Source organism: Ischnura elegans, chromosome 5, assembly GCF_921293095.1.
Source record: "Ischnura elegans chromosome 5, ioIscEleg1.1, whole genome shotgun sequence".
Taxonomy (NCBI): domain Eukaryota; kingdom Metazoa; phylum Arthropoda; class Insecta; order Odonata; family Coenagrionidae; genus Ischnura; species Ischnura elegans.
Window position 1 is genome coordinate 51,707,926 of NC_060250.1, and position 13,477 is coordinate 51,721,402.

A 13,477-nucleotide genomic window follows, 5' to 3' on the forward strand; every position below is an offset into this window, starting at 1 on the left:
AAAACATGATCACCAGTTCAAGATAAAATGCCGATCACAAAGGACAAATGTGAAGCAGTTCTCCTTCTTGATTACGACCATAAGGGACTGGAACGACCTACCAGCAAAACTATTTGAGCCCTTCCCGAAAAATTCACATATTTTTAAAAAGCGGTTGAAGAAGTAGGGACCAAGGGTTTTTTATAATGTTTTCTATTGTTTTCATCATATGTACATTAGGGCGGATCGCAAAAATCGATTTTTTTCAAATCCATCTGGCCCAATGAAAAAAAGTTGTGGGACCGATCAAAAATAAGGCCTGAAAAATTTGAGACCTGTACGTGAACCCCTGACCCTCGCTCAAATGCAATTTAGGGGGGGAGGGTCAAAATTCGAAAAATATAATATTTTATGGTCATTTCCTATAGATTTTGCCGAGTTACTGCCCTTTTAGGGCAAAAATTTCGTGCATTTGGACGTATCTGCCACTGTTTAGCCACAAAATGCCTAATTTGAGTCCGCGTCCGCGAAGAAAATATTCCAACGCCCACGCAGCGTCGCGGATACCAGAGCCGCAGGCCGATCCCTTCCCCTCCACGCTCGCTTCTCCCCCTCCCACGCCTCTAATACAGCTAAATTCATCCCGCGCATGCTGCTAGGAGGTCGTTTATCTTTGATAATATAAATCAGAAGATGGTAGAAGGTAAAAAGCGATGCGTAGTGAGACGACTTGTCCCTTATTTGGCGCCTCGTCGGCGTAAAAACAAATCGATGTTACCAACTTTTAGAGAAGTGATGAAATATTTTTAGATCTGCGCACGCAGGAAAGGAGACTACGGTCTATGAAGACGCCTCACGAGTGGCTATGAAGGTTTGGGAACTTAGGTTATGCACTTCTATTCCGGTATTGTCCGACAGCTATGACTGAATGGATTTTGGGTGAAGGCCGCCGGCGTCCCCTCCCCGCTCCCCCATCGAACGCCCCAGATGTACCAAAATTATCACCAAGTGCGTCTTTCTTCGTTAGTCTTACTATTATTTGATGTATCAGCATTGTCCGGTGAGGAACAATCACGAAAGAATTACTCAATTACCTGCTTTCAGTCTGTATTTCTTATGTAAGTGTCATTCCTCGTCTTTTGCTGCTGTCACCAAAGTTTTGGTACATTTTTTCGCGAATCTCTCGCCCGTATGTATAATAAAAGGAATATTTAAATCCAAATTTGAACTTTCATCAATAGATTTTTAAATTCCACAGAGCTAAGCTCAGATGTAGCCGAAGGAACTGGAGTCTCTCTCCAATATATCATCAGCGGGTAGTACTTTACGTCGATATTAAAATCCAGCAATTAAAAAAATCTCGGATTGATCGCCAAACGCATCCTTGCAGAAACGCAAATTGGGTCCCTAGATTACCCTCCCAACGTTTATGTCGCAAATCCAAGTAGCAAATAGACCACTGTAAGGGATGAAATACGATTTGATGCTTTCCCGGCGAATGATGTGGGTAAACTCTTTTTGGGGTTCAACAAAATTTATCTCTTAGGATGAGCCCCCAGTCGGAGCTTGAAATGTTGGCCATTATGGAAAAAATTAACCCGGTGGGAATCCCGAGAAGAATCTACCCACACTGCAAGGGATGTTGGAACTATGCTTATAGCAAAGGGATGATGCCTCCTTTTTGGGCGGTATTCCCTTGGTACCACCATAATCAAATCCTTTTTAATTCTGTGTATCTAATTTTCCCTCGGAAAGGAATCGATAATCGCAGATTTTGTAACTTTTGCTAATCCTCCGACGGGGGAGGCAAACCTCCAAAAGTGGGAACCTGTTTCTTCAACTAACACCACACATTCCCCTCTAAACTTGTATTGATAAGTCCTGTTCCCTTTTTTCATCAGACAAGAGTATAGTCTTTCATTCCAATAAAATAAGGCCCTGCGAAAAATCCACAGAGAAAAAATCATTCGCCTTGACCGGGATTCGAACCCGGATCCCTCGATTTCCGGCCGAGTGCTTTAGCCAGTTAAGCTACGTTTAAAAAGCATTTATTGCTTACTTTGGCACAGTACAATATATAAAAATTTACATATTTACATATTTTTTAAATATGCTTTAAAATCACTTACAGTTATACAAATATTTAGAATAGTTATATGGCACACCTTTATACATGCATTTTTATAAATATTTATATAAAAAAGAGAGTGAAGATATACATAGGCAGCACTATATAATAAGAAAAAGAAAGAGAGAAATGAGCCAAAGCAGAGATCACTTACTTTTTTTTTTAAATTAAAAAACATTTTGCAACCACTCCTTCTGTTCCTTTGTAATATTTACAGTTTTGTTTAGAAATCTCACTTTTTCAATTAAACTATACCTGATGTCTCCTCTATAGTGTTTGCTAAAAACATAAGCAGCCACAAGTTCAGTTAAAATCTTTTTCTTCGTGCATGGGAAGAGTTGGAAATTCAATTTTAATAGATCCTCATCGTTAATTCTTCCCGTGCCGAAAGCATCGAATTCTTTATATATGTTTTTCAACGTTTGCCAAAATACATCGTGCTTTTCTTGACAACCAAGAACAGTGTGCGGTATGTCGTCATGCCTCCCACAATCCGGACACTCGTCCTCTGCTCGTAGACCTAGTCTCTTTCTCATGGCATTAGTCACCAGGCAGTCCGAACATATGCTGAACATTATGCCCGCCTCCCTCGCACCACTTCCCAGCCTGGAGTAATTTTCCCAGGTTCTGCTTGACCTTGTGTAAGGAGTCGCTTCCAGCTCCTCCTTTAGCACGCGCTCGTATATTTGTTTAGTGGACTGCAGAGTATTGTTAAATGCATATTTGTCCCCGAAATTATTTGCTTCGTGTACGATTTTCTTGAAGTACCTCAGCCCCCTTGTTTTTTCCATGGAGTTAACCAATAAACGTTTTCTTTCGTTATCATCTGCGTGTAAGATCTTAGCGATATTTTTAATAGCTATTATCCGTGCCTTTATTGCTGTGTTGATTAGGTTTAGACCACCCAGTTTTGGGGGCGTGTATAGCCTTTTCCTTGCAACTTTTTGAAGGAAGCCGCTCCAAAAAAATTTGTTCGTCATGTTTATAACGCTAGCGTTTACTCTTTCAGGCATTGGCCAGACGTGAGCCACATACCATAGGTTTGGGAATAGAACTTCGTTGAGTAGTTTTATTTTTGATGTAATCTGCGTGTTGTATTACCGAGGCGTCATTCATCCCTGTGGAAATTTGTGGCAATTAGGCATTGCGGGTGACTCCCGTAAAAGTTATCACCGTGGCTAGTCCCGGTATACTTAAATTCGTAAAATAAGGCCCTTTGATGACACCTCTCTTTTCTTATTCGCAGTAATTAGCATCTTTTTCTGTCTACGTAAGTAATTCTGGTACACTAGCTTGAATGTATCTTACGAAGTTATGACTTTTGCGTCAGCTAAAGTTGCGGGAACGATCATTGCTGTTGCTTGGTTCTTGCATATACCTCTATCACAGTTGGCAGACGCATTTTCCCCGAAGAAGGTCCAATTAGAGTTTATAGTCCTTATTGTTTATTTTATGAGGAAAGTAGAGATACAAACCGGCTAATTTCTCGCCAGTTTAATTTTCTTCGGATGAATTGATGAAGAAAATTTTTGATACTATTTTCCCGTACAAGAATTGACGATGATGACTCAACGCTCTCCTACGATTCCCTTTTTTCCTCAGTTGTTGAGTTTCTTCAGGGTTCAATCCAGCAGCCATCATCTTTCTTTTCGTCAGCGTGTCTCTCAAAATACTTCTGCATTGGGGGAACCTTATGCTCCTCCATGCACTTACACACAAAAATATCGCATACTTTAAAATGTTCCTTTAAAATTTTTTGAGTCTTATACTTCAATAAAACCCTACTTTTGGCCTATTACGATTTTCCGTAAGTTTTAGTACTTCCTGTGGTACCGCTAAATCCATTTAGTCACATTCATAATGGAAGAGAAGCGCGTCACCATAGTTCGCACACCTTCATAGCCACTCGAGAGGCGTCTTCATAGACCGTAGTCTCCTTTCCTGCGTGCGCAGATCTAAAAATATTTCATCACTTCTCTAAAAGTTGGTAACATCGATTTGTTTTTACGCCGACGAGGCGCCAAATAAGGGACAAGTCGTCTCACTACGCATCGTTTTTTACCTTCTACCATCTTCTGATTTATATTATCAAAGATAAACGACCTCCTAGCAGCATGCGCGGGATGAATTTAGCTGTATTAGAGGCGTGGGAGGGGGAGAAGCGAGCGTGGAGGGGAAGGGATCGGCCTGCGGCTCTGGTATCCGCGACGCTGCGTGGGCGTTGGAATATTTTCTTCGCGGACGCGGACTCAAATTAGGCATTTTGTGGCTAAACAGTGGCAGATACGTCCAAATGCACGAAATTTTTGCCCTAAAAGGGCAGTAACTCGGCAAAATCTATAGGAAATGACCATAAAATATTATATTTTTCGAATTTTGACCCTCCCCCCCTTAAATTGCATTTGAGCGAGGGTCAGGGGTTCACGTACAGGTCTCAAATTTTTCAGGCCTTATTTTTGATCGGTCCCACAACTTTTTTTCATTGGGCCAGATGGATTCGAAAAAAATCGATTTTTGCGATCCGCCCTAATGTACATGCTACCTCCAGGCAAATGGCCGACTTGTAGCAATTAAATAATAATAATAAATGCGTTAACATATTGTTAACATACGCCTTAGAGTGGCAGAATGACCTTTTACGGTTGTTTTTATTCACGATTTAGGCGTAAAGCTGACGTATATTTGTTTTATGCTACCTAGTTCACGGGAGGCCACAATCCGGACCCCTCTTCCCCTGGGCCTGGGCATGTTTTGCATAAGAAAATTTTCTGTCATCAATTCAGCGCAGTATATCTTAGCTCAGTAAAAGGCCCAGCTGAAAGTCTTAACGTTAATTTTCCAGTTCTATTCCCGAAACCTCTTCGCATTTCTAAGTGTTCGCAAATGTTAATACCACCCGACGATAATACATAGACATTGGTCGGTGTCCTCCTAACAATGATTTAGGATGATATTGGCATCCTGGTAGTTCTTGAAATAAAGGGTGTAGAAAATTATCTTCGAGTCGCTGTGTCGTTAGGTTTATTGAAATAGCCAGCCAGGGTATATGGACTACCTACGTGTATTTCACCATTTTTTGTACTTAAGCGCCCGATACGCGTGTTAAGAAATCTTACGGTGAAGGGGGGCATGTGAGAACGCCCAAATAAAATGTTATGGAGCGTTTTGTGAGGAAAGTGAACAGCAACGATTCTTTTAGTTCCTAACTGTGCAATATTACCATATGGAATGGCAACTTGTGGTCACAGCAGAAACAAATATTATGTGACCTTTTAGATCAATTCAGCCAGATATAAGGGAAGGAGTTCGATTATGTAATTATGTCATACTATATTTTTAAATTCAAATTTATAAATTTCAATTTAAGTGTGAGAAAGGCCCATATAAAGTTATTTTATCAAATAGCCCTTCGTTTGTGTTTGTTCGTCATTACGCTTTATCGAGCGTTGTGTGATAGAAATAAGTCCAGAAAATGAAGTAGACACACGCAAACGATTGGAAATGGATTTGGCCAAAGAGGTTCAAATAAAGGAATAAATGATAGGATCGTTTGTTTTGAGGATAAAGAGAAGACTATTGTAATGTCTGTTACTTTTGAAGCGTAAATACCAGCGATGGACGGGTCAAGAAATAATAGCCAGTAAAATATCCTAAAGAGGGAATCTAGGAATTGTATCTAGGCAGTGTCCGCCAAGTACAACCGGTAACATAAAACAATTTAACTAATGAAGGTTCTGCGAAACAAAACGGTAATGAAAATACATAATCAACAATCTACGATAACAATCAGTAAAAAGATTAAAACATATTTTCAGTTATATGATACGAAAAAAGAAAATATACTGTACAGATGGGAAACTCAGTGGCAATTCAAGATCCCGTGAACATATTTCTTCAAAATAAATACAAAATCTGCAGATTATTTTTGTTATCCGGTAAGGAGCTTCACGTTTTAGCTACAACAACTCGGAATAGCTTCTGGAAACAGTTCATCGTCGTGCGGGGAGGTAAAGATGCTCTAGTGACTACTGTAAAGGTAGGATATGGAATGGATTTGGGAGGAATTTAGGTCGTTTAGCCCCAGTAGCGCGCCACCCAAGTGTTCGCTTTTGTTTTTGTTTTCAATCCGGCGTCGGGTCCAGTGGCTTAAATGCGAAGGTCTCTCTCTGGGTGGATCATTTTTTAATAACCCATTCACTCTCAGGGTGTTGTGTGAAGCACGCCGTCCCCCCCCCTTCTCCTCCCTCACCACCGGCGTCATTCGCTCCGCAAGAGATTAGATTAAGGCTCTAGATAAGTCCGCCGCCGCCCCCTCGCCAAAAACCCTTTAGCCACCCGTGCCACTCTTTAACCGCTTCATCCGGAGTCATTAGCCATTCACACCCGACCATGCCCCTCCTCTCTTTTTCTCTTTTCCATTAAGAGAGCCCGAGGCTTCCCATTCTACTCGCTCGTTCGCGAGCCCTGCCTCATCAACTTCCACCCTCCCTATGTCCCTCATCTCCACTCTCCTCTAAGACCGAATGAAGACCCCAGCGGCGCTTTTTTTTTATAATAATAATAATGAAAATAATAATCATATTTATAGATTTATATGTTTTTCTTCCAAACATATGTTACAGTGTATTATATAGATTAATGGAAGTATTGTAGCCTATAAGGCCTGTTGTTAGGCTAACTTCAAAAACTCTTAAATGCGGAAATGAAAATATAATGCCAGAAATACTCATTACCTAATGAAAACATGTAAGGTATTTTGTGCGTGTAAAATATTTCAAGATTATAGTGAATGTGCAACAAGAAAAAATTACTGATAAATAATTTGGTCCCATTGCTCTTACATAATTTATCTATTTATTTAGTCATTTCGAACGCATTACACCATTTTACAATTCTTATCAAATGAAGAAAGCAACAAAAACTAGAACAATAAACAAAAACTAAATCCATAACAGGTAATTAATTCACAAAAATAAGTCTACAGTTATCATGTGACTCCATGTAAGACAAATGAGTGCAAGATGGTTGAGATTAGATAGATAATACGAGAATTATAAGAAAAATGATGAATAGATTGAAACCTAAAAAAAGAAGAAGTATAAGATAAAAAGAAGTGGTATATTTAATAGTTTAATTTCCAAGAAAACTTATAATGGAATAACACATAGTTAGTGATGAGTTAGTGATTTGTGTTAGATTGAAACCTTACTGAGTTTCAGTGATGAGATATAATACACGAATGTGGACTAATTCCTCAAAAAATCAAAATTCTAATATATATAATGTATATCAAAACTTGATGCCTTAAAAATTATTAAGACGGATTAAAAGATTATATTGGTACAACAATGCTAAAAGTATAAAGTACTGTACCAATAGGAAATTCATAAGTAATTCAACATGTCGTGAACACATTTCTTAATTAAAGACCTCCACAGTTAAGCTACAAGAACTCGGAGTAACTTCTGGAAGCACTTCGTTGTCGTGTGGAGAAGTAAAGAAAATAGGATGGTGTCCTTGTGACTACTATAAAGGTGAACATTGACGAGATTTTTTAGGTATTCTGGTTTTTTAACACCAGTATTCACCCAAATGCATGCTTTTGTTTTTGTGTCTTTGAAGTTCTTTTGTATATTGAAATTTTCGGGGTATTTAGAATAGAGCCTTCTTTAAACCAGCATAGAGGTGAAATGTTGATGCTATAGATTAGGGTGATTATTGACAAGCGTCTAATTTAGTGCCCTAACGATTTCAATATGATGGTGTGGAGCCATTATAAATACGTAGACTGTGATTGTAGAGTTACTACGTAAAAATCATTAAAAACGGTGTACATTTGGTAAACAGGAAATGAAGATAACATTTTTTGTGCCAATTCAAGTATCAAATTTCAGCAAAACAAATTAAAAAAACATTTTTGAAGTGAAAACTTCTTTAGCGGCGTCAAGCACTTTAGCGGGATGGGGAAAAAGCATAGCATTCGCGTGAGAGTGACCGACCCGACACCGCGATCGCTACAGCGAGATCTACATTTCCTTCTTAAAATTCGTCCTATCCTCGGTAGTGTAGTGGTCAGTATCCCCGCCTGTTAAGCGGGAGACCGGGGTTCGATTCCCCGGCGGGGAGGGTTTTTTTTCTCAATCTCATACAATTAAAAAATTTTACAATGGATATTTCAACTACGCAAGCTGACTAGGTGTAGTAAATAAACTTTGTCAATATATAGACTGTTAAAGTCTTTTAGTTTTAAAAATATTAAAATTGAAAATAAAAATTTATAGTGTATATTGTATAAGTTCATTAAATATGAAGAGCTCGTGCATGGACGTGCAGAAGAGTGTACACGCTATAAAAATACAGGTCAGTACAATTTAAGGCAGTTTCTTTTATGTGCATAGCGAAAAATTATAGGTTTAAAGCATATTAAATAAAAGAAATAAAAGCATATTATATTTTAATATATAAATGATGTTACTTTCTATTCATACACATCGTATTTTTAATATATATTTAATAATAAAGTTTGCTGAAAAAAATAATTTCAATTTTTGTTGAAAAATGAATATTACTGGAAAAATTAGTTCTTTAATAATATTAAATCTATATAAAAAATAAATGGATAATAATCATAGTTTTTTTAAGATATCCAACATCATACAATATCACTACTTTCAACTTCACTATACTAGTTTTAAACATTATTCAATGCAAAAATAATAAATACCTTTTGCATCCCCGCTTTGAATTCTCAGTCTCTGGAATTTTTGGCATTTTGATGACACATTTTGATGTAAGGCACGTAAATACCCAATGGTTTGGATAATACTGGTATGTATTGAAAGAGGGATATAAATTAGCGAATTCGATAAAGGTGCTGGGGTTTGTGTGGTGGCTACAGTGGCTTAAGTCAGTCAAGTTCACCCTGGCGGAGACCCTCCGGTTCCTGCCCCATATTTACCTCCTGATCAATAAATTTTCGGTATTTACGTGGGCCTGCTTAGAGGTTATTTAAACATAGAAATGTGAGTATTTTCCGCCACCAACCGCGCTATTATCTCCCCCCATGTGTGTGATATGTATACCTACCCATGGGTATCTTAGTGGATGGCTCTGCAGGCTACCACTAAATGTGTTGTCACCCACCGCGCATTTAAATGGGTTTTTACAGTCGCCACTCGCGTCGCCGGCGGCAGGTCGATCTGAATTTCACCACATTCATTCATTATTTCGACTGTTAGCATAAATTCGTATTCGGAATGATGTTATCTATGTAATGCATTGTTTTTCACGCTAGGTATTCCTCTCGAGTGCGAACACCTAATTGCTAATATTGAAAATAAAGGGATCACCGCACCCACGAATGTTACAATAAAGGATCCTCAAGGTGGCCTCGTAATGTGTTGTCGCCCACCGAGCATTTAGATTGGCTTACAGAAGTCGCCACTGGCGTCGCTGACGGACAAAGTGATCCGATTTTCACGTGGAAATAAGGTATAATCAGGGGTGTCAACCGAAATTTAAATTCGTGACGATTAGAGATAGGTACGTGAAAATAGCACTTTCATTTTAATTTTATAGCACCTTCCAATACGGTTTATATTATTTTGTAGCATCTATTTTTTTCTTTATTTTCATAATGTATCACTAGTAGTTGAAGAAAAAGTGAGATGAAACACAGTTATATGAAAAAATACGGAATAGTTTAAATAACTATGGGGATTTGAAATAATAAATTAAGAAATAGCATTTAAAGTAGATAATTAAAAATGATATTAGCAGCCTGAACATCATTTACACTAGTTGAACATCAACATTGAACGAGTTTCAACAGTTTCTTCCTTCATATTTGAATATTTCGAAATATAGCTAAACATTGTAGAAGCCACCAGGGTTCTCTCTCAACCTCTATAGTGGCTGCCGATGAAAATACATGTAACCATCTATGAAGCGGTAAGGCCCAACGTCCAGGGGCGCAGCGAGGGGCGGGCTCGGCACTAAATTTACGAATTTTGCCATCGAAAAGTCAAACTTCATGTTTAAATATCATAGAAGTCATCGCGTCTATGTCGCATTTATTTACGTGTATTGCATCAGTATCGCATTTATCGCATAATATTCAATTTTCACTTATAACTAATGATGATGTTATTTATCAAATCCATAATTATTCAATGCTATTACTCGAAATCACATTGGTTATAATGCAAAATATTGAAAAAAAAGTGGATCGCATTACCCTCATTACCGTGCTGCGGACATTTTTGAAAGCCGATTTAAGTGCGACCGAAGTGGCTACAGAAATTAATCTTCTGAGGGATGGAATTGGGCCTCCTCTATGCAGTCCCCTTGACCGCCATCGCCATCGCCATGCTGCGGACATATTTGAAAACCGATTTAAATGCGCCCCAAGCGACATGATGAATCAAGGTTCAACGGAGCAGGCTGGGGCCTCATCGTTCTCGCCTCATATCGCTCTTTCTCGTTCCGGAGGCCTGCAAGAACTTCTCCCCGCCTTACGTCGCTGCCATCTTATTTTCCGCTGAAAACCAGGCTCCCCGTAATTTTCTCATTTTGCCTATTCTCTCCGGCAACCTATTCGCCGGGTGTGAAAAATGGTGATAATGACACATCGACTTTTGAAATTGGACAAATATATTTCATTCAAAGGACGGAAACCTCCGCCGTCGTAGTTACTAGCTAGTGATAGCCACTAGATGGCAACTACGACTTTTCATACTATTTACTGATCGAATATCATCGCCCTTATTCTGTCGAATTTCGGTGATAGATGTATCAATTTCGTTAAATTCCTTTATAAAATCCGTTAAAACAAAAAAATGTTTAAGTCCCTTTAGAAACGCAATAAAACATTTATATATAACGTATTTTTATAATATTTACGTGTTATTTTATTTGTGGAACAAAAACACTCTCTTCGATGCTTTTGCACCAAGATGACAGTTTATTCAGCACTTGTACATTTCTGCGTGGAATACCAAGAGCGTAATTTTTGCAGTTGCCGTTATATGCTGAAATGTGTGTTATTTTCTGATAAATATTCCTTTTGCACTGAAGTGATAGGTGTACCATCGTAAACGAGTTTACGGGAGATTTAAAAAACACCACATTAATTATTGCTATTCTCCCTCGGCTGTACCAGTGGAAAGACATTATTTTTGCGAGCCAAAACTCCTCACTTTTATTTTTTACCCTAATAGGTTTCCCTTACGGAATTCCGGAAACATTTTTGCCCTTGTTACTTACCTTATGCTACGGCAAAATATATTATTTGCAGTACGAAAATCCTCGCCTTTCTACTTTTTTGCTTTGGTAATAGGTTATTCAGTGTATATATCTACGAGAAAATATATTTATTCTCGCCATTTCCGATTCACGGATTTTTTAATCTATTCCAGAAGAGGGATTCTCTTCCCTACGGAGTCTTCCCTATTTTGCAGGCGCCTATCACTTCGACGTTGACGTGGCTTCGTTGCGCGGGGAATACCTCATCCCTCTCGTAGTTCCCCTCCGTTCAACCCACACCAAGTCCCTTTCCTGCGAATACATCGTCTTCAAACCCTCCCTTAACATTTTATTGACTTCCTTTAACATCGGCACCCCTTGTCTCCACGTTCATCTTGGCCCGCTGGTGTTTTTCCTCCAGCGCTTCCTTTTTTTTACGTCTTTTTTTCTCCTTATACGTGCGCATTCTTCAACGAGCTACAGCACCACCATATCGGGGAAGCCGTCTTGCTGCCATTCCTTCGATTTTCATCCTCTCGTGAGGAACTTGATAACCTTATCTGACAGACTCCGTTGAAGTTTCAGTAGTGGCGCTCTCTCTCTTTTTCCGTGGTGAAAATGTGGACTAAAAAAATCGTTCGCTCTTCCATGTGCCGCTCTTTTCATCCCCATCATGTGCATTATTTTATTCGGTTCTTCTATATGTATAAAATATATCTCCTTTTTTTATCATACCGTCTTTAGGGATCTCACTTTTAGTTCTTTTCAGCCATCATGTTTCGCTTATTTTTTCTTCTCGCGGTAAACTCGGCGTCATTAGAATATTCGAACTTCTCCGTCGGCGTTCCTTGGTCGTGGAAATGATGCTTCGAAGTTTTCCGTTCGTCGTGATTCCGAAACTCGTGCTGTTTCATCCTTAACTTTTCTCATTTGATTCGGGAAATTTCTCTTTCTGGGTATTTTAACGATTCCTTCATCCACTATTGGTGGATTGTTTTTTTTTTAATGTGAAATATCTTAACGTTTGGGTTGGTATCCTCACAGTTATGTCTAATCCATTGCTTCGACAGATTTTTGCATAGTAATGACGCATCATTTAAAGACGACTTTAAAAGTTTATTTCTATTATGAAGACTAACCCACTCTGTGCTACGTGATTTCCTTCGTCATTAATGAAATACATGTATATTGATAATTCTAAGCTTGGTATGAGGCTGCATAGGCAGCGCTTGAATGTCTATTTATGAGTGTCTGAAATTTGTGCTGAAGAAGTGAATTATATTATATTACTCTGTAACAGGTTTTATAGCAAAAAATGAATGCATTAGTGCACTAACTCTTTGGAGTTAGCTCTGAACATAAGTATGCTATACTTTCAGCTCCGACAGAAGCGATAAATTAAAAGAGTTATGTAAATATTTCTAAACCTACCACGTGAGCGGCGGTGAAATATACAAGAATTGCCATGAGAGAAAATTCCCCTGGACTGGGAATCTAACCACGAACTGTTGGCTTTCCGGAAAGCCAAAGGTCCGTGGTTCGATTGCCGGTCCAGGGGAATTTTTTCTCATGGCAATTCTTGCAAAAGAGATATTTTGCCGAACGGATAGATATGCGAATTCCTTTTTCCCCCGAACCGTAAAGGACTTTAATTAATGCCAGTCGTAATTTCGTTTAGAGCATTTCCTTTTTATGAGCAAATGGATGGTGTCCTAACACCCCTGCTGCACGCCTTATAGGCGGCTTGTGGGGTAGTATGTAGATGTACTTTCACTTAAATGGTTCCTGCAAAATTGAAGTAATGCTGCTGAGAATCTTATAATATTTGCCAGTGAGGCCTACTAATTCCAAATTATATGATCAATCATAGCTGTGTATTACCTGAAGGAAAGTTTTTTGACGGATGCGTATCCCAGAGAGGAAGCCGTGAAGTAGATGATGGCTGGACTTCAGTGGGAACTCACCTCAACCATTCCATTGCTTTTATCACCTCATAAATACAATGCAACTAGTATCCATTATTTATAGAGTTTGCTTAGGAGTTTGGGCTTCTTGTAGTGTGCTGCAATCAAGTATTTTTAATATGTTTAACCCTTTTTCCAACGTCTTGAAACTTTCTTATCTTTT

At 38.7% G+C, this 13,477-nt stretch overlaps 1 protein-coding gene and 1 non-coding gene across 4 annotated transcripts in view; both read left to right on the top strand.

Annotated features, from left to right (window-relative positions):
- The window catches only part of LOC124158877 (G protein-coupled receptor kinase 1), an 801,258-nt gene that overhangs the window by 532,260 nt on the left and 255,521 nt on the right, over positions 1-13,477 (top strand). The window lies entirely within an intron of this gene.
- Trnan-guu lies at positions 8,162-8,233 on the top strand. The gene has a single exon. It is a non-coding gene; the product is annotated as a tRNA-Asn (tRNA).